A 22549-nucleotide genomic window follows, 5' to 3' on the forward strand; every position below is an offset into this window, starting at 1 on the left:
GGTCAGTTCTCTATATATTTTGGAAATGAGACCTTTATCAGAACCTTTAACTATAAAAATATTTTCCCAATTTGTTACTTCCCTTCTAATATTGTTTGCATTAGTATTGTTTGTACAGAATTTTTTTAGTTTGATGTAATCAAAATCTTTTATTTTGTGATCGATAATGATCTCTAATTCTCCTCTGGTCATAAATTCCTTCCTCCTCTACATGTCTGAGAGGTAGACTATTCTCTGTTCCTCTAATGATGCTAAAATCTTAAATGTAATATTAACAAAGACATAACAGAAGATCAAACCTAGGATAATATATTATGACCAAGTAGGATTCATGGGATAAAGGTCGCATTTCTAAAACATGTAGAGAATTTAATTTAAAAGAATTCAAGCCATTCTCCAACAAAATTCCAGAATTTGAACAGACAAATTTCAGATGACTGCATTTCTCTGATCAATAGTGATTTGGAGCACCTTTTCATATGACTACAAATGATTGTAAGATATGGGTCCAAAAATTGTTTCTGTCACATACCTGTGTGGTGACGTAAAATTTCTCAAACTTTTTCTTTCTTTTTATCTCATATCGTTTAAATGGAAAGTGCAAATATATATGAATTGTGGCTTCATTTTTATGAACATTTTAAAATAGAACATGGAAATGTTTTTAAAATTGTTCTCTCTTCATAGAAGATGGCAGCTTTATGCTGCCAATAATTACTAATGCTTTCTTCTATAATTTTTGTCAAATTCTTTTCATCTTGGCAGATGCAGTTAAATATTAGGCCATGACACACAAAAGACAGACATTGTAAAAGAAGGAATAAGAGATTTTGATTAAGAATTGGGCATTTCTTTGTGAGGAAAGAAACTTTAGGGGAAATTCTCTATTAGTTCCCTTGGACATATATTGAGGCAGCAGAAGGAATAGAATGAAATGGAAATATTGAAATTAAGGGAGACTGTACATGCTGTCAAAGGGAGGGGGATACTTTCTCATTTCAAGATAATCTCATTCTTTTCTTTGTTCAGAGATTTCTTTCTTAGTCAAAAAACAAAACAAAACAAAACAAAACAAAACAAAAAACTATGATACTCATCTGTAAATAGATTTTGCAAGTTTCCTAGGGCTCTGAAAAGACTTGATTATCGATATAAAGATGTCATAGACAAAACTTGAAACCACATCTTCCTGATTCCAAACTGACATCATCATCATCATTATTTCACCTCTGCTTCCTCCTCCTCATTTTTCTCCACCTCATTGTTGTTTTTGTCATCCTAGTCGTCGTCCTCTTTCTCCTCCTCCTCCTCCTCCTCCTCCTCCTCTTCCTCCTCCTCCTCCTCTTCCTCCTCCTCTTCCTTCTTTCTTCTTCTTCTTCTTCTTCTTCTTCTTCTTCTTCTTCTTCTTCTTCTTCTTCTTCTTCTTCTTCTTCTTCTTCTTCTTCTTCTTCTTCTTCTTCTTCTTCTTCTTCTTCTTCTTCTTCTTCTTCTTCTTCTTCTTCTTCTTCTTCTTCTTCTTCTTCTTCTTTCTTCTTCACAATTATGGTTAAGTGACTTGCCCAGGTCACACAGCTAGGAAATGTCTGAGGCTGAATTTTCCTGACTCTAGGGCCAGTGTTCTATCTACTGAACTATTTAGTTGTCCCTTCTTCCACTACTACTACTACTACTACTACTACTACTACTACTACTACTACTACTACTTTTTCTTATTGTTTTTCCACCTTTTTCTACTCTTTCACATCTTCTTTCCTTTTTTCCTTTCTTATTTATTCACTGTTCATTCTTCTTCCCTTCATACTCTTTCATCCTTATATCCCTAGTTTCTCTTCCTTTTCCTGTTCTTCATTTTCTCATTGTTCATCACAATATTCTTATAATTTTTTTTCAATAGTTTTCAGGTGGAAATAGACCTGGGTCATATAACTATCTTTTTTTTTTATATTCAATATACTAAGAACCTTTGCATAGTTAGAAAAATATTTCTTAATAAATGAAAAAACTTATTGGTGTGTACTCTTAAGAGCTGAATGAAAATATTGGGGAAATTCCAGGAGTAGACTAGCTGACAAGTTTATTACCTGCCAATCTGTTTCTACATGGTTTCAATTCTTCCACTAAATGCATATGTTTCTAAAGGATTTCATTTTATATAGCCTGGATATTATAAACATTTGTAGGATGACACTGTGAAAACAATCTATCTTTCTATTGTTTTTATCTATCTATCCATCTAACTAATTGCCCATTATCTATCATCTATTTATCTTTTTTTATTAAAGCTTTTTTATTGACAAAACATATGCATGGATAATTTTTAACAGTAATCCTTGCAAAATTTTACCTCCTATAAGGTCAGATATGAAACTGTCCAGATTGTAACAATATTTTTGGATGGCAGGTGATTAAAAACACAATGACAAGGGAAGCATGTAAATGTTCAGTTATGCTTTCCCAAAAGGTAACAAACAAAAATTGGAAGCAAGACAGTTTTCTATCCTTTTTTTCACAGATAAAGTGATTGAGACATTGGAATAAAACTTCATGGGGTGATTGGAGTACAGTCAAGTATATTTTCTTTGGCCTTCTTGAATGTTCCAAGCATACCTTGGTTTGTGATTTCAGACAGACTATCTGATGAACCTGACTTTATTTATAAGTTCTTACCTCCATATTATCAGTGGGAGGCACAAACTTTCATATCATCCTCTCTCCAACAATCTGTCATTTCTCAAATTTGCATACCTGGATAGCCAAGTATCCTGGATTTGAAATGGGAGAGACCTGTATTCAAAACAGTAGGCAAGACTGGGCCTTTTATGATAGCGAGAAAGTCGCAACATCTCTGGGATTTATTTTCAATCATCTTCATAAAAGGAGGAGGGAGCTGTACTTGATGGTTTATATCAGGGATTCTCAAACTGTGGCCCTTGGGCCAGATAAGGCCCACTGAGGACATTTATGCCGCCCGCAGGGTTATAGCAAATGGGCTGAGGGGTGGAGACAGAGTGTGAGGTTTTGTTTTTACCATAGTCCGGCCCTCCAACAGTCTGTGGGACAGTGAACTGGCCCCCTATTTAAAAAGTTTGAGGACCACTGGTTTATATGATTCTACATGTATGATTGTATAATACTACTTCACTATCTTGTTATTAGAAAATGTTTCAGTAAATGTCAAATTCCTTATAAATTTATATATTTTCATTCATGAAACAGTGATTTGAAAGATGAACTTGGAGCCAAAACCAACTTCAAGTCTTATCTGTGACACATATTGGCTGTACAAAACTAAACAATTCCTTTAACATCTTACTTCTATTAAAAGAGGGGATTTCCGCAAGTAGAAATTCACTATATCTGTGAAATAATAGCTCATCTGTACTATAATTATCATGAATCCAAATTATCTTTGAAATTATCTTGTTATCATGATCATCATCACTGGATAATCAATGGACGAATGAATAGGTTTAGAATTAAGAAGAATTAAGTTCAAATTATTTGTCTATTGATTAGTATAGATGTAATCTTAGGCAAGTCGTCTAGTGCCTCTGAATCTCAATTTTCTCATCTGAAAAATGGGAATACTAGCAACACTTACCAAAAAGGATTTGTGGGAGGATCATATGAGATAACACAGGTTAAACATTTCAAAAACATTAAATCACTATTTACATGTATGCTATCATTTCCTATTTAATAGAAGATTTGTGGTCTGTTTTAGTCAAGGGAATTCCCCATGATTATTAAATTGTGCAGTCTTTTAATTTACTACATATCTTAATTGTCATCTTTATCATCATTTTCCCTGTTAAAAGTTAAAATCCTTTTGAAGGTCAGTCAGACATTCTGATGTTAAATAAATGCTCTGAAAGCAAATGTTGTTAGTAGGCAGTGGGAGTACACAAATAAACTGGGTGCTGAAGGGAGAAACATTTGGTAGCAAGAAACTGGGGATCACTGAAGTCAGTATATTTACTTTAAAGATTTGTGAGGTCTTGATATCAACTTTCATTAGGGAAAGGAAAATGCCAGGAGTAAAAATCAAGCATAAAGGCATTGCATTATAGCAGGGAAAAAATGAGAACATTTTTTTAAAATTCCATGCTGGCTTCTTCTCCAAAGCCATTTAATATCACCATATTGAAGGGGACAACTCATATTGTTAATAATAAAGTGTCTTAGGGAAGAAAATAGCCAATGGTTGCTATTTTATTTACAAGGAATGATAAAACTGAAATAAAACAAGCAAATTCATTGTCTCATCTCAGTTTCAACCTCCTCAGGTAGCTAGCTGTATTTGAAAACTGTCTACCTTGGAATGATAAGAAAAAAAAAAATTGTATCATATAAATACACCAGGAGAAGAACTAGGAGTAGAATCAAACATTTAATAGCCAAAGAAACATTTAATGCCCAGGGGATAGCCTGAGGAAGTTGTGTCTCAGGAAGTTATAGTCTTGTAAGTTTAGGAGATGTTTCAGAGCTGGCTGCTTATTCTTTGTAGAACTCACACATTATAGGGGTGTTGGTGTGAAATTTATAGAAATAGTCTTTCACTGCTTGAAACTAAAACTGAGAAATAAAAAGGTATAATTAAAACTGGTAATCTTGTATTGGGTCACAAAATGACTTCACAGAAAGTGTTCTTTGAGCCAGAGAATCACCAGAGTGAAGAATCCCATCATCTTTGAGCCATAGTTCATGCCTTTTGACTTGCACAAACAGAATTCTCAATCCCTTCAGGCTTTCCGCCTACTAAATCTACTTGACCATCTGACCTTAATGGATGAATTTTGCATGAGTAATTCCATCAATGCTAAAGTACTAATCAATATTGTAATCACTTCTGATTTTGATGTGTTCATTCTTAAGTCAAAATTGAACCTGATGTCAGGGAAGGGTACTTCTAACAATTTTTGTTATCCAAAAATGTAACATACTATGGTTGTAACTGATTCTCCTCCAAAAATTCTATTTTAATACTATTTTCTACAATATATTTCAAGAATTTTTTTTGGCATTCATTTTTCCACAATTTTGAATTCCACATTTTCACCCTCCTTCTTTCTTCTGAAAATGGCAGGCAATTTTATATAGGTTAAACATGTGTTATTATGCAAAACACATTTTGATATTAATCAGTTGTAAAAGAAGAAATAGAAGAAAGGTGAAAACATGAAAAAACAATAAGTGAAACAATGCGTCTATCCACATTCAAAGCTCATCACTTCTTTATCCAGCTGTGGATAGCATTTTCCTTTGTAAGCCAAACCTTTCCACCTTGGTCTTGGTTCATTATGTTTCTGAGAAAGATGAATTATTCATAGTTGTTCATTGCACAATGTTGCTGATAATGTGTATGTTTTCTCTGATTCTGCTCATTTTACTTCACACCAATTTATATGAGAATTCTCAGGTTTTTCTGAAATACTCCTGTTCATCATTTTTTTTTTTTTTTTTTTTTTTGCACAGTGGTATTCCATTGCATTCATATAACACAACTTGTTTATCTATTTGGGAATAGATGGCCGGCCATCCCATCATTTTCCAATATTTTACCACCACAAAGAGGGCTACTATAAATATTTTTGCACATATTTCCCTTTTTTACAATCTCTTTGGGATATAAACATAGTAATAGTATTGCTAGATGAAAGGGTCTGCAGAGTTTTATAGGCTTTTGAGCATAGACCCAAATTGTTCTTTAGAAAAAATGGTTGGATTGGTTCATAACTCAAACATCAGTGCATTAATATCAGTTTTCCCACATCCATTCTAACATTTATCATTTATCTTTTTCACATTGGCCAATCTAATAGATATAAGATTCTATCTCAGAGTTGTGTTACCTTGCTTTTTATGTAATCAAAAGTGAATTAGAACACTTCTTCATATGCCTCTGGATAGTTCTGATTTCATCATCTAAAAACTGTGTATTCATATCCTTTGACCATTTATCAATTGGGAAATGATTTATATTCTTATAAATTTGACTTATTTTCTGTATGTATGAGTAATGATGCCTTTATCAGGGACATTTGCTGTAAAGATTGTTTCCCAGTTTTCTTCTTTTCTTCTAATCTTGGTTGCATTGGTTTTGTTTGTACAAAAGATTTCTATTTTTAAATAATCACAATTATCTAATTTACATTTTATAATGTTCTGCTTCTCTTAATTTGTCATGAATACTTCCCTTCCCCAGACATCCTTGCAGTTCTAATTTCCTTATGATGTCATCTTTTATGTCTAAGCCATGCATAGACATTTTGGCCTTATGTTGAAATATTGTATGAGATGTTGCTCTACATCTAACTTCTGTCCTATTGTTTTCCAATTTTCCCAGTTTTTGTGAATAGTGAATTCTAACCTCAAAAGCTGGAGTTATGGAGTTTATCAAACACTAGTTTACTATGCTCATTGACACTATCTTGTGAACCTAATCTGTTCCACTGACCCCCCCCCCCCTTTTATTTCTTAGCTAGCAACAGATAGTTTTGATGATTACTACTTTATAATGGAGTTTTGAGATGTGGTATTACTTGGCCACTTTCTCTTTAGTTTTGATATTTATTTGATATTCTTGAGCTTTTGTACTTCCAAGTGAATTTTCTTTTGTTATTTTTTCAAATTCTATCAAATAATGTTTAGAAGTTTGATAGTTATGGGCACTAAATAAACAAATAAGTTTAAGCATGGTTATCATTTTTTACTGTATTGGGTCAAACTACCCATTAGCAATTGATATTTTTCCAGTTGTTTAGAGTTGACTTTATTTATGTGAAAAGTATTTTGTGATTGTTTTCAATGTTTCTGTAATTAATTCCAGCTTTATCTTGGCAGGTAGCTCCTTAAGTATTTTATAGCACTTACAATTATTTTACATATAATGTTGTAAAGTTCTATTGTCTCCAGAGACTGCCGATTGCTCTCTGGGAGGAGATCTGCTGTCTCAACTCAATCTCTTGGCCATATTCTTCTTCCTGTAGAGAGCCGATCACTCTCTGGCCTAGAATAGAGACTTCTTCCAGAGAGCCGCCCCAACTCTGGCCCAGACAAGATTCTCCCTTTGCTCAATGGTGTCTTCTTTTATCCTCCCAAAGAATGGGCGTGGAATAACTCAGGGGCTTCTGGGAAAAACATACTTCAACCAATGAACTTGCTCCTCCTAAGCATGCAAGCTCCTCCCCAGGAGTTCACAGGGGTAAAACTTCCCTAAAGGCCGGAACTAGAGAATTGTTAATTATCGACTTAGTACTTTATAAGAACCTATCAGAATGTTATCCAATTTTTAATGCTCTTCAGACATATAGTTTACAATTGTACATGTTAAATATAAATTGTTTGTCCTTATTGAGTTTCTCGTAATTTATCTTTGATGTTTACTTCATATTTCTCTTGGGTTTTATAGATAAAATTGCTATTAAATTCAGCTCTTTTTGCAACAAAAACCTGAACATCTGCCAATTCATTGAACTTTTTGTTTTGTTTTTATTTTCTTCATTCATTTGTTTAACTTTGCTGAGTATGATAGTTTTGGCTGGCTGCAATCCCATTCTTTTCCTTTTCTATATATAGTGTTTTCAGATCTATAAGCTTTTATGTAGCTGATGATAGGTCTTTTGTGATTCTAAGTGTAGTTCTGACAAATTTAATTTTTTTTCATATTGCTCATAATTCTTTCTCCTTAACCTAAAAGGTTTTCAGAATTTATTTATGATGCTCTTGTAGGTTTTCCTCATAGGATCTCTTTCATGTGATATTCAGTGGATTTTTTTCTATTTTGTTGTTGCATTTTGGGACAATTTTCTTTAATTATTTTTGTATCATTGTATCAAGATTATTTTGAACCATTATTCTTACATTTTCTTTTGATCTGTTATCTAGATCATTTTTTTCAAGATGTCACATTATTTACTATTTTTTTCATTCTTTCTATTTTGTTTCATTATGTCTTGGTCTTGTATAGTTTTCTTTGCTTCCCCTTTACCAATTGTAATTTTCAAGGAATCATTTTCTTCCTTAAAATTAGGAATGTTATTTTCTAGTTGTCTGGCTTCTTATAATTTTCTTGTTTTTTCTTGGATTGCTCTTTTAAACTTTTTCTTCAGTCTCTCTCATTTTATTTTTAATTTTTTTTAAATTTATTTTGGGGGAGTGATCATTTAATATTACTCTTTTTAGTAGAAGGAACTTTTTTTTTTTTTTAATGTAAGTATCCTCCTCTGAAGATGAACCCTGGTCTTCTCTATTCCCATAGTAATTTTATAGGGTTGGGTTATTTCTCTTTACCCTGTTCATTTTTTGTTTAAATTTATGGTCACTTGTTAGAACAATTCTAGTGATGGGGCATAGAAGATAGTGCCTCTGAACTCAGGTCCTACCTCAGTTCTCCCCTCTTTCCTCTAAATGAAATGAAAATCTCTGCCCTCCTATGTGCCTACAGCTAGCAACATCCCTGTCCCATTGCTTCTATACTTACCAGGCCAATGCTAGTTCTTTCTTGCTTAAGGTTACTTTTTGGCACACAACTGGGTCTGCTTTCCCTTATCAGCAGACATTCCATCCATCTTTCCCTGCTCTCACACCTGACTCCACATGCTGTCTAGGAGGTAAGAAATTCCTATTGCTGGAGCCCTGACTATCTCCCAAACAGCTAGACACAAGGTTCAATACTTGCTCTGTTAGTGGGATAAGATTGGAAATGTTTAAACTTCATAAGGGTCAAACATCAAACATCAGTCCTATTATCTTTCTTAGCATCTTCTCTTGTCATCTCAGGAAGACCATAGTTCTACCCCCAAACTTATTTGTTTTCATAACCTTATATTTTGCATGCATTATTTAGTTTTATTTTGGAGGGAGATTTGGAGATTGTGGAACTTTCTGACCTATTCCACCATCTCCCCTTTGATTGATTCTTGATGTGTCATAGTTATTCCCTTTCACTAGCCCAATTCTAATTTTAAGGAGTTATATTCCTTAATTAGCTTTTGTACTTTCTTTTATATTTACTCAATTATACTTTTTATTTTCTTCAGTGGATTTTTGTATTTCTTTTTTTTCCTTTTGACCAATTTTAGTTTTAAAGCAATTGTGTCCTTTTTCCAAATTCCTTTTTTCATAGTTTTCTGGTATCACTCTTGTTTCATTTCCCAATTTTTCTTCTATCTCTCTTATGTGATTCTAAAGATCCTTGCTGAGATCTTCCATATATTCTTTCTGGACTTGAGACCACTTCCAGTTTTTCATTGGGGTTTTACCCATAGGTTTTTTGACCTTCTGACTTTAGTACTTTCTATGGAGATGAGATATTCTTTTTTGTCCTTTTTCTTTAAAATTTAAATTCTGCTGTTGGGCTTCTTGTGCCAGTGGCTGCAGGCACTGGCTATTATCTGGTGCTGCACTAATATTACTGGGTGGCCCATGGAGGACCCTAGTGTCTGGTATTCTGCTGAGGGCATGGGGTAGGAGGTTGTCTGGTGCTGCTTAAGGCTTTAAAAGTCTGGGAGATCCTGTCACTGAACTGGAGTTCTGCTGCTGGTGTCTGGAATGTGTTGAGGCTGAGGGAATGCTTCTCTGTTTCTCCAGGCTACAGTGAAGAAAGTCGTAGGAGCCCAGGCTGGCACTTGTTTTCTTAGGCACCCTTAGGGTTGGTGTCTACCAGTTTGCCTGGAGCTACATAGATGCAAGTGAGGACCCTGGAGGTTTCTTATTATTCCCAGATCATGCTGAATCATGTTGTGGTTTTCAGAGCTGAAGTCGGCTTTTATCTGTGGCTATTCTGAGGCATAGGGAGGGTGTATGTGTAGGTGTGAAAGAGGGTTCCTGGTTCTGGATTTGACTGCTCCACCACATTGTGACTTGGGATCTCCCACTGGTTTGCTAAGAAAGGGCTTGCTGATGGCTTATCAGCTACTTTCTGTCCAAGCTACACTAACCCCTTTACCTGAGTGAGACAAACCTTTTCTTCCAATCTTCCAAATTTCTTGGCCAAAGAAACTGTTTCACTCCGTATTTGTTTGGGGGTTTGATTTTATGATTATTTGGAGGTGAATATGAATGAATTATGGCAATACTCAGAAAAGAACTCCCATGATTTTTTTTTTTTTGGCTGAGGCAATTGGGGTTAAGTGACATGCCCATGGTCTCACAGCCAATAAAGTGTTAAGTGTCTGAGGTCACATTTGAACTCAGGTCTTCCTGACTTCAGGACTGGTGCTCTACGCATGTGCCACCTAGCTGCCCCTTACCATGAAATTCTTAAAGCAAAATAGCCTCTTAGCTGGAATTTTGTAGAGGCAAATTTAATTAAGTATTGATTAAACAAGGTGGCCTCTAAGGTTTCTTGTATGTGGATTTTTAGGTGACTCCTTCTTCAGTTAGTAGCCTTCACTATTCTTCTAGTCACCTAGAGCATCAGTTCATGTAAATCTCTCCAGGTCTTTCTGAAATCATCCTGCTGATCATTTCTTATAGAACCATAATATTCCATAACATTCATATACCATAACTTATTCACTGTCCACTTGATGGGCATTCACTCAGTGAAGGAGGCAGGCAAGCTGCCACTTGGCTTGCCAAAGATGATTGCTGGACTCTGGAGGCTGGAGCCCGAAGTCCTCTCTCTTCAGCCTGCTATGCCAGAGAGACTCTGACCCTTTCCCTCAGCTCTCCAATCCTTGTCCCTGATTACCTTATCACATCATATTCAGCAAGCACCAATTGTGAGGACAGCCATCATATCACCATGTGTTAATAGAACCATTACCACATGAGTAGATAATTAGTCTTAAGTGCTCTGCTGTCTTAAATTCAAATACACTTTTTCAGAATTCCAGCCCTATACACTTATATATGATTCTTTTTTTTATAGGATCTTCAGCCCAGTCAAAGTGATCTTCTTTCTTTTCGTCAAAAATGACACTTTACTCCCTGATTCTGCATATTCATATAATCTGTTATAATCTATTTATAACTTAAATAATCTGTTTTAACAGACTAAGAATTTCATCCCTTCTCATCTCTATCTCTTAGATTTCCTAGCCTCCAGATTTTGGTTAATATTCAACTTTTTTGTCTCAAATCTTTCCTTATCACCCCACAACTATTAGTTGCTAATGCCACCTTCTCCACCATCTACATATATATACATATGCAAACATACAAATAAATGTATATACCTATATACACAATATCTCCATAGAAAAATATAGCTATGTATGCATGTTGCCTTCTCCAGTAGAAATAGAAATAAACTCATTAAGGGTCAAAATTTCATTTTTATATTTTTGTGTCTCTAGCACTAATCCAATACTTGTCACGCATCATGTGCTTCAGTAATGCTTTTCAGATTGATTCATTTTCACTATCTTCTTGAAATTGTGGGAATGGAGTGGGGATGTGTGTCTTTGTGTGCCTGTATCTAATAAATCAATTCTTTTAACATTTCTTCATATGCACAACCATTTCCCCCCAAATTCCAAGATTCTGCTTCCAGGTATATTTAACTTCAGTCCCAATATTAAATTAACTCTATTCATAAAATAAAATCCTAGAATGCTAGACTTATTAAATATGATGTTCTGTTTATGGCAGCCCTTTTTGAAGAGATTAGAAATTGGAAATTGGATGCATCCTCATCAACTGGAGAATGGCTGAATAAATTGTGATATATGAATGTTATGGAATATTATTGTTCTGTAAGAAATGACCAGCAGGATGCTTTCAGAAAGGCCTAGAGAGATTTATATGAACTGATGAGCAGAACCAGGGGATCATTATATTTGGCAACAAGATTATAAGATGATCAGCTCTGATGATGGATGTGGCTTTCTTCAACAATGAGATGATTCAAATCAGTTCCAATTGTTCAGCAATGAAGAGAGAGAACTATGAGAAATGAGTGTGGACCACAATATAGCATTTCCCCTCTTTCTGTTATTATTTGCTTGCATTATTGTTTTCCTTCTCAGGTGTTTTTCTTTCTTTCTAGATTTGATTTTTCTTGTGCAGCAAGACAACTGTGTAAATATGTATACATATATTGGATTTAACATATAATTTAACATATTTAACATATATTGGATTACCTACCATCTAAGGGAAGGGGTGGAAGGAAGGAGGGGAAAAGTTGGAACAAAAGGTTTTGCAAGAGTCATTGTTGAAAAATTACCCATGCATATGTTTTGTAAATAAAAAGCTATAATAAAATAAATAAATATCATGTTCTACTATACCTAAATGACTGTCAACCTTACATTTCCTTTGATCCAGCAGTGTCTCTACTGGACCTATATCCCAAAAAGATCATAAAAAGGACCCACATGTACAAAAATGTTTGTAGCAACTCTTCTGGTAGCAAGAAGGATCTAGAAATTGAGTGGATACCTGTCCAGGGCTTGAACTTTGAAGAAGTATACTTGAAATAAGTATATTTGAAACAAGGTATTAACTCAGTAGAATTGATGAGATGATGGTTCTCTAGTTTACAGATACTTAGTACTTAGCATGGTGAGGTAAGGGTTCTCTGGTTCACACAAAATCAGTATGCTGTAATGATATAATTGTAATAGGGTATTTAAGGGCTGAGAAGGACTGGAAATGGGACTTTCCATTTTTGACCATCCTCCTGCTGGCTCTCCTGCCTCCTGCACTCCTCCACTAAGATCAAGACAGAGACAGACTCAAGTGAGTGTGTGCTCAAGCTGGATCTCAAACCAGAAAGCTAGCCTAAATAGATGCCCATTCAGTTGGGTAATGGATGAATAAGTTATAATAAAAGAATGCTATGAAATGTTATTGTTCTATAAGAAATGATCAGCAAGATCAGTTCTGATGCTAAATGAACTGAGTAGAACCAAGAGAACATCATACACAGTAGCAACAAGATTATGAGATGATCAACTCTGATGGACTTTTTTTTTCCTACAATAAGATGATTCAGTCCAGTTCCAATTATCTTGAGATGGTGAGAGCTGTCTCCATCCAGAAAGAGGATGTGAGAAATGGTGGATCACAACACAGTATTTTGATTTTTTTTGTTGTTGTTTATTTGCTTTTTCCCTTTCCTTATTTTTTTTTCTTTTTGATCTGATTTTTCTTATGCAGTATGATGAATGTGGAAATATAGATAGGAGAATTGCACATGTTTAACATGTGTGGGATTGCTGTTTGTCTAGAGAAAGGGGTGAAGCAAGGGAGAAAAAAACTCGGAATATGAGGTTTTAGAAGAGTGAATGATGAAAACTACCTTGCAAGAATTTTAAAAATAAAAAAGCTATTATTTAAAAAGAATTATAAAGTTATATATTTGAAGTTGAAAGGAGGGGCTTGAGAATCAAAAATAAATAATTAAAAGAAAAGATAGTATATCTAGATAGCTGTTTACACAAAACAAAATAACTCGGTGTTTTCATGGATTGCAAGCTTAATATGAGTGAAGAGTGTTGGCAAAATATATAAAAAGGTACTAAAAAGCTATTGTCATTATAGGCTGTTTTAATGCAGTTGTAGCTTCTAAAAGTAGGGAAATTATATGCTTACTGCACTCTGGCCTTGGCAGACCTCATTTGGTATATAGGTTCAATTTGTTACACTCTTAAAAGATATTGATAAGTTAGTGAACCTTTAAGAATGGGAAATAATGTAATTGTGGGACCTATATTTAAAGATCAATTTGAAAGAACTGAGGAGATTTAACTTAGAAGACAGGCAAGATAGAATTGCTATCTTCATGTACCCAAATGGCTTTTAAACAGAAGAGGAATTCAATTTATTTTTCATGCCCCCAGAGGACAAAGCTAGAAATAATGAGGTATAAAGATGCAAATTTCAGCTTGATAGAAGGAAAAGTCTTCTAATCATTTGAACTGTCCCAATGTGGAAAGGTCTCCTTTGGGAGATACTGACTTGTCCATTTCAGATCTCAAAATTGAATCTGAGGGAATACTTGCTGGGTATGTAGTATAGGAGATTTTTGCTCATATATTCTTTTACTTTTGACTCTAGTTTCTATGAATCTCTGATTTTACTATCCTTTTTCTGATCTTTTATCCCTATCATTTCTTGACCTCTAATACTTTTTTGCAACTTAATCTATGACTATCACTTAGCTCACTGCATTCCTCTTCAATCCTTATGATCTTCTTAGGGCTTTCAACATTTACAATCACAATATTTCCCTCTCAATTTATCAACCAACTCTAAGAATATTCCAACTGTACTTCAATCATTCTTTAGGGTAGGAGCAATTTCAATTACATCAGTCTCAATATGAAGAAATGTTCAAAATCTTCACTTTAAATATGAATCTCCCTCCCCCAAGCAAAATCATTAACTTTCCCATCACTTTTCCTCCTTTAGAACAGGGTATTAGGCCTCCTTATGACCTCTGATTTTTGTAAGTCATCTATGCTATCCCAGAATTTCATTGGTAATCTGGCTTTACTTCTCTCCCTTTAGATTCTTAGTCTTTTGCTCATAAATATCAGTGATGCACCCCTCCCAACTTCTTAAATATTTTGCCCAATTAACATATCCTTATTTTAATTTTTTAAATCTCCAAACCTCCATAATCCTCCCCCAAGATTTTTAAAGTCCAAGTTCTAAATTGTAAAACTAAATCATAACGTTCTGCTTAGGACATTCAAATCTCAGAATCAGAAGATAACTGAAACAGCTTATAACACATTTTAATATAATGGTTAAATGATAGAGAGTTTGAAATGAGTAAACTCTAGATTTAAGTCTTTGATCTATCTTTTACTAGTCATGTGACCACAATCAAATCACTTCGATTTCAGAAAAAAAATCTTCCCAATGACATTTCAATTTTTAGAGGGTTAAATGAAGCTACAATTCCTGTAAAACAGATGTGTTGAACATGTGGAATACATCAACACTCTTTATTATAATCCAAATAAGATTAAAATACAATTGAGAAATATTTAGCAAATTACATAAAATGTAATAGAACACAGATAATGCTGACATAAAGTTTCTTAAGCCCATATGTCGCCACAGGGATCCTTATGTATGGCTTAGTAGTCTCCATTTCTCTTTGATCATGAAGCCTTTGTCATTAAATAAAAGAATTACTTGCTATTATTATGGATGGAATTTTAGAAACCACAACTTATCAATGGAAAATAGATTTTGGAATATGAGATCCAATCATAGCCTTTCAAATTTTATCATGCAGGTAAATTCTGCCTAGTATCAGACCATTTTGTACCTATACTAATTATTCTCTCTGTAAAAATGCATGTTGTCTTTTAGTAGTACTGAATGACCCAAAATAACTCTCTGATTTAGGGATGGCAAAATTAAATTTTAGTGTTCAAAGAGACCTAAGAATTTACCTAGTCTAAAAACTTTATTTTATGTAATGAAGCTTATAGAAGTCAAATAATCTTCCCCCACCAAAGATCATACTAAATATAAAAAAGGGATAATGACTTATATTCAAGATCTTTAGCTTTCAGGCCAATAATCTTTATACTACTACATTTATAGAAGGAATTATATGTGAAACATATAAATGAAGATATGTCTCTAGGATTCCAAACATTCATCTTAAATGGAAAAAAATACAGAAAATTAATCAACCTTTCTACCTATATAATGCAAAATGTCTGGGCATTTGAAAAGGTTTAGATGATTGAATGATTTATTCAACTTTCATTTATATTCTTTACATTATGTTGACAAAGTTTCTCTCTCTCTCTCTCTCTCTCTCTCTCTCTCTCTCTCTCTCTCTCTCTCTCTCTCTCTCCCTCTCTTTCTCTCTCTCTCTTTCTCTTTATATTCTTCTCTCTCTGTCTGTCTGTCTGTCTCTCTCCGTGTCTTCTCTCTTTGTCTCACTCTCTGTCTCTCTCTTTCTCTCCCCCTCCTTCTTGTTCTTGGATGAAAAATAACAGATGCTGCCTTGTGTCATTTGGTACCTAATATTGGATTGTACAATATATTTTTTACAATTTGTACAATCATCTGAATTCTTGACTCTCATCCAGAATTTTGCCAGATTATAGAAATATTCGTTGTCTGACTCACCTTAACACTGGAATAAAAGAACAAACTATTTTCAGTCTATATTAGACCTACTGGAAATTTCATTTTATGCACATTCCAAAATCATGAGTATTTCTCTTGCCTAGACAGAAAATAAATCAAAGCTTTCAAACAAGTAAAAATTCAATAATCTTGAATGAAACTTTCACATTAATTTGAAAACCTACAACCTTTAGAATTAAAGTACTTATTCATCTTTACATCAATAAATGAGTAGAATGAACCTAGGTAAAACCACTACCTTCATGTATTAATCACAGCAACCATAAAGCTTATGAAAATAGGACACCACATTTCTAATTCCAAGTCTTATTAGAGCCATTCTGTTTATAATTATTTTTAATTTATCCCCATCAAATATATTATTTTTCAAACTCTCTTGCTAATATAGAGATAGATAGATAGATAGATATTGCATTTCTTACTTAAAACTAACTACTTAATGTCTATCATCAATTTTGCTCCCCAATCTTGCAGAAAAATAGATAGTGGGATTTTCTCAATGCTAGCTAGACTCAGATTTTACTAAACATATCCTGCAAACACAGTTAGTGGAAGAAATGTCTATCACCTTTTCTTCAATTTTTTTCCTTTTCTTTTTTAGGGGATGGGATCATTCCTTGCTAGAATAAAAAGCTTCTATTATAGAATATAATTTTATAATGCAAGAAGGAGTTGACTGTTAGCCTGAAGAAATATAGCAACCTGTGACTGATTTGCAAGCTGAACCTAAGGTTAGCTCTTAGCAGCAGTTGCCTGAATTGACAATAAGAGCTGCTTCCATTTCAGGGGGAACTTATAAGAGATAGGAAATATTTTTAAAGGATATTGCCAAATAGAACTGGTGGCATTGCAATAGCACTTGAACAAGGAATGGAAAAAAATGAAGGAAAGTGATACTGTGGACTTGGGGAAGATGCAAATCATTTATCACCTAACCAGCTGGAATTACTCTTTATTCTTTCCAGGCTTCTGTAGATACCAGGATGTAAGGATTCATTCTGGCACCACAGAGAGGGAGAAAGTAGGCAATTTAAAACTGCTGCAGTGAAAGCTTTGCTTCAGGATGTCATTATACCAATTTGGGTGAGCATCAGAGACATCTGGTTAAAACTAGAAATCTGAACAAAATAATTATGCCATCTAACTCTCTCATCAATGATAAATATTTAAGCTTGTTCCTGAGTTTTATCCTTGCATATCCAGGTGCTTATCAATTTTACATCTCATTAGCCTGTATGCCCTAGGATTCATAAATTATTCTACAGAGAGTGCACTGGAATTTGACAGTTGATTTCCCCTTAAAGACCGCAAAGTTTCAACGTTTACCTGAATTGTCCATATGCCAGGAGCCTAAATATATTTCAACAATAGCAATTTTTTCCCAAACTCAGAAGCCTCCATGATCTAAAAAAAAGTAAATCAGTTCTCCCCACTACCCTGACTCAGAGATACTATGACCTCTCCCTTACAAATAGAATCACAACTAGGATGAGGTAATTAGATTTACAAGAGGATGCCAAATTTCTAAAAGTACTAATAGAAATTGCAGTTTTTCAATAGAATAGAAACAATTGAATTTAAAAAAACAAAGATACCTGATAGAACATTGTAGGTTTAACTTCAGGGAAATTTGTATTTTTTTTCTGTTCCACTGTATCCCAGTTAACATCAGCTTCCTAAGGATTATTTGATCCTCAAAACCATATTATAAGATAGGTACTTCATTTGCTATTAAATCTGTTTCACAGATAGAAAAGTTTACTTTAAGTGACTAATGCAATAGCACACAGTGAAGAAATATAAAACGCCCAGAAATTTTTTCTTGTTAATTCCAACATTCTTTCCAATGTTCTATTTTAGATTTCCAGAGGGTATGAGACTAGGAGATAAGAGAAGAAATTAAATGTAATTGAGAGGGAAAAAAAAGAAGTTCCTTCAAATTGCAAAGAAGAGAAAAATGAGAGGAAAGTAGATATGCAAGCAAACAGACAATCTGGAAGGAATTAAGGGAAGGAGGGAGGGAGGGAAAGAGAGAAGGAAGGAAGGAGGGAGGGAAGGAAGGAAGGAAGGAAGGAAGGAAGGAAGGAAGGAAGGAAGGAAGGAAGGAAGGAAGGAAGGAAGGAAGGAAGGAAGGATGGATGGTAAGGAAGGGAAGGAAGAGGAGGGGAAGGAAGAAAGAAAGGAGGGGAAGGAGGAGAGAAGGGAAGGAGGAGAGAGGGGAAAGAGGAGAGAGGGGAAAAAGGGAGAAAGGGAAGAAGGAAAAAAGGAAGGGAGGGAGGAAGGAGAAAGAAAGGAAGAAGGAAAGAAGGAGGGATAAAAAGGAAGGAAAAAGGGAAGAAGAGACAGATGGAAGGAGGGAGACTAGAGTGTTTACTATGGTATTATTTACTATATAGCAAGATATGTGATGAGTACTAATGACAAATACAAATGTAAATAAGATAGTTCTTTTGTTCAGAAAGCTTATTATTTATTGGGGTAAGAATTTATAAAGGGATAATAAAAGTGGGATAGGAAAGGTCATGGTAAGGAATTAACAGGAAATAAAATTGTAGCCTGATTCTTGGTTAGATAAGGCTAATATAACCATGGAATGGAATGAGTCAGTAATGGACTTTAGTTGTATGGATCTAGTTGCATGGTGATGGTCATGGAGTGAGGCTGGTGAGGAAGAACAAAGAAGACACAAAAAAATATACAGAGAGGGGAGGGGGAGGAGAAAGAAAGAAGCTATACATTTCTTATAATTAATCACATTGTATTAAAATGAAAATAAGACAGATTAAAAGTCAAGAGATCAGGGTACTCATTCCACCTCTACAAATAAGTAGTTGTATGATCTAGGGAAATTTATCTCCCTCTTTCTAGACTTTGATTTTGTCTTCTATAAGATGTGAATATTTCCCTAGATGATCTCTAAAGTTCTGGCTCCAGTATTTTATGTTATGTCAAGCTCCACCTAGTGATGGCTGGGTCTCAAGCATCTAAATATACTAACAAACAAAAACATTAGTGAAAATATGCCAAAAGCTTGGATAATTCCTCTTCATTCTTCATTCAGTCATATCTATAACACCTCATTTGTTTGATTCAGTCACTAAAGCACTGTACATAGAATTATAGACTATCAAACTTGGAAGTCATATCAGGGACCATCTAGTACAAGTCATACATTAAAAAAGAATGCACTCTAAACCTTCTTTGTCAAGTAATTGTTCAGTTTTGCTTTGCTTGAAACTAAGAGGTTTCATCACATCTTAGAGAAGTTCAATGGACTATTGGCAGTTCTACAGTAATTGTTAGAAAGAATTTTCTTCCTCCCTAACATTTTCTAAGTTCTACTCTTCTAATTTCCATCATTGTAAATCATTCTTACTTCTGGGCCCAAAAAGTACAAATCTAACATGTCTCTTTTCTGATAGCTCGCCAAATGCTTCAAAACAGCTATCATGTTCCCTTGCAGCATTCTATTCTTCATTCTAAGCTACTCATTAAATAATATTTATTCTTCATTTAATGGATATGTAGCTGTGTGTTATATGCCAGAAATGAAAGAGAAATCATTAACTTCAATGATTCCTACCTTAAACATATTTCAAACCCATGATCAACTCTACTAATGACATTTACACCCATCTCCACACACATATATACATACAGACTCATACATACATACACACACACACACACACATTGAATGATTTCATAAACTCTTTAGTATATGTGATTTTCAGCCTCTACTAATAAAACACATAGCATTCAAATCATTAAAATTGATTTTTAACTTCCATTTTTTAGAGAATTTGGAAGGACCTCTTATTTTCATTTGAATTATCATAAAAATGGAAAAGCCTTCAAGACTTCTCTCACTTAGATAATGTACTTAGGTATAGATGGGATATGTGTTCAAAATTTAGGATGTCACAAAACTGAGGAAGAGAATAACACAATATTAAAGAAAGATGATCTAAAACTATTTTGGCAGGGTAAAATATTGGACTTAAATAAAAATGAAATCTAATTCTAATAATTCTAAAGTTTAACATGGTTTCCAAAATTCAGATTCAAAAGAACTAGATAGTGGAGCTATCTAGTTACTATTTAACTACTAGTACAATAGTTAGGAAGGACAGTTATATGTATTCAAGATAATGTGATGGCAATTAATGAAGCTAATTTATTATTCGTATTTATTGAACTACATTAAAATAGATACATAAAGTTTTCAGAAATATAGGGATAATAGTACTCTTGCCCTGATCTCAGCCCATATCTGGAACATTCAGTTCAATTCCAGGTGCTATCATTTATGGATACAGCTAGTGGAGAAACATTGTTAGATCTAGGGTCAGAAAGAACTGAGTTCAAATTCAGGTTCAGAACCTTACTAGCTGAGTAACCTTGGGAAAATTACTAATCTGTCAGCCTCAGTTTCTTCTGTCTAAAATGAAAATAATACTATTTTCCAGAAAAAGTTGTTGTGAAGAAAAAGTGAGATAATATCTATAAAACACTTTTTAATTCTTAATGTACAAATCATTATACAAATATTAGACAGTTATTATTATTGCTAGGCATCTAGAAGGTACAGTGGATAGTGTGCTGGGCCTGAAATCAGGGAGACTTGAATTGAAGTCCAGTTTCTAAAACTTCTTGGCTTTGTGATGGAACAGTCACTGAACCTTGGTTTTCCTGTTTCCTGAGGAAACAGTATAGACATTGTTTTTGTCACATCATCATTACTCTGTTATTCTGTCATTACTCTTATCTGTTATTTATATAATGCCCATGAATATGTAAAGAAAGATGATGAAGAGCCATAAATTTATACCATGTAAAAATAAATACAAGGGAATAAACATAGCTTTGAGGAGATGGAGGGGTCATCTTTGGATGAAGTGGTGAATTGTAAGAGGAATGGTGATAAACTAGAGTCATCATTTAGCTTGAATCAAATGGCAAAAGGAGATGTAAAAAAATCCCAATAAATTGAGCTATCTGAAATTTAAATGGACTACTTTCCAAGATACTAAGTTCCCTTTCAGTGGAGATATTTAATCAGATCAGATAAACCACAAATGTGTTTGTTTTGTTTTGTTTTGACTTTCAAAAAGTTTTATTTAAGCCTTTTATTTTGTTTTCCTTTCCCTTTCTCTTCTAACCCTACCTTTTTTTACTCTATTTCATAAAATAAGAAAAATAGAAAGAAAAAAGAGACATAAAAGGAAAATAAACAAAACAGAACATTGTTATATGCCCAGAAGAACATCAAGAAGCATTCTAAATATATAACAACCATTTCTAGATATATAATAATAGAAGAAATTATGTTAATGAGTGTCTACTTTTTCTTTGATTTCTTTTGTTATTTACTATTTACTTTTTATTTATTTTTTTCTTTTCATCTCCTTCCCCAAAATTGAAATATTGTCATGGGAATTCAAATGCCTGATGAGTTACCTTAAAATATAAAATTATGTGGCTGTATGAAACTCCATATACATATAAAGCTTCCATTGGTTATCTCAGGTAAGACTGATAATAATAATTTTGCACATCAATACTGAATGAAGCAATTGCATGAAATATCCAGTTAGGCATCATGGAAGATATAAATAAAATAAGATATACGTGACATGCCTTCAGGGACTTTAGATTCATACAAAAGAAAACTGGATATTCTCACTTTTGTTATTATTTTTTATTTTTTTAAGTTAAAGCTTTTTATTTTCAAAACATATATATGGATAATTTTTCAACATTGACTTTTACAAAACCCTGTGTTCCAATTCTCCACCCTTCCCTCCACCCCCTACCCTAGATGGCAAGTAATCCAATATATGTTAAACATGGTAAAACATGTATGTTAAATCTAATATATACATATGTATTTATATAATTATCTTGCACAAGAAAAATCAGATGCAAAAGGGAAAAATGCAAAAGAAAATAAAATGCAAACAAACAACAACAAAAAGAATGAAGATGCTATCATGTGATCCAAATTCCTTCCTTTTCTACAGATTTAAGAGTTAAAGTATCCTTTGTTCTTCTAATTTGCTTATAATATCATTCTTTATGGCTAAATCATGACTCCATTTTGACCTTATCTTGATATATGGTGTTAGGTATGGATCAATGCCTAGTTTCTGCCATACTAGTTTCCAATTTTCTGAGCAGTTTTTATCCAACAGTGAGTTCTTATCCCAAAAGCTAGTGCCTTTGGGTTTGTCAAACACTAGATTACTATATCATTGACTATTTTTTCCTGTGAACTTAACCTATTCCACTGATCAACTGCTCTATTTCTTAGCCAGTACAAAGTGCTTTTGATTACAGCTGCTTTATAATATAGTTTTAGGTCTGGCACAGCTAGGCCACTTTCATTTGCATTTTTCATTACTTCCCTTGAAATTTTTGACCTTTTGTTCTTCCAGATGAACTTTGTTATTATTTTTTCTAGATCTTTAAAATA

Source organism: Sminthopsis crassicaudata, chromosome 2 (assembly GCF_048593235.1).
Source record: "Sminthopsis crassicaudata isolate SCR6 chromosome 2, ASM4859323v1, whole genome shotgun sequence".
Classification (NCBI taxonomy): domain Eukaryota; kingdom Metazoa; phylum Chordata; class Mammalia; order Dasyuromorphia; family Dasyuridae; genus Sminthopsis; species Sminthopsis crassicaudata.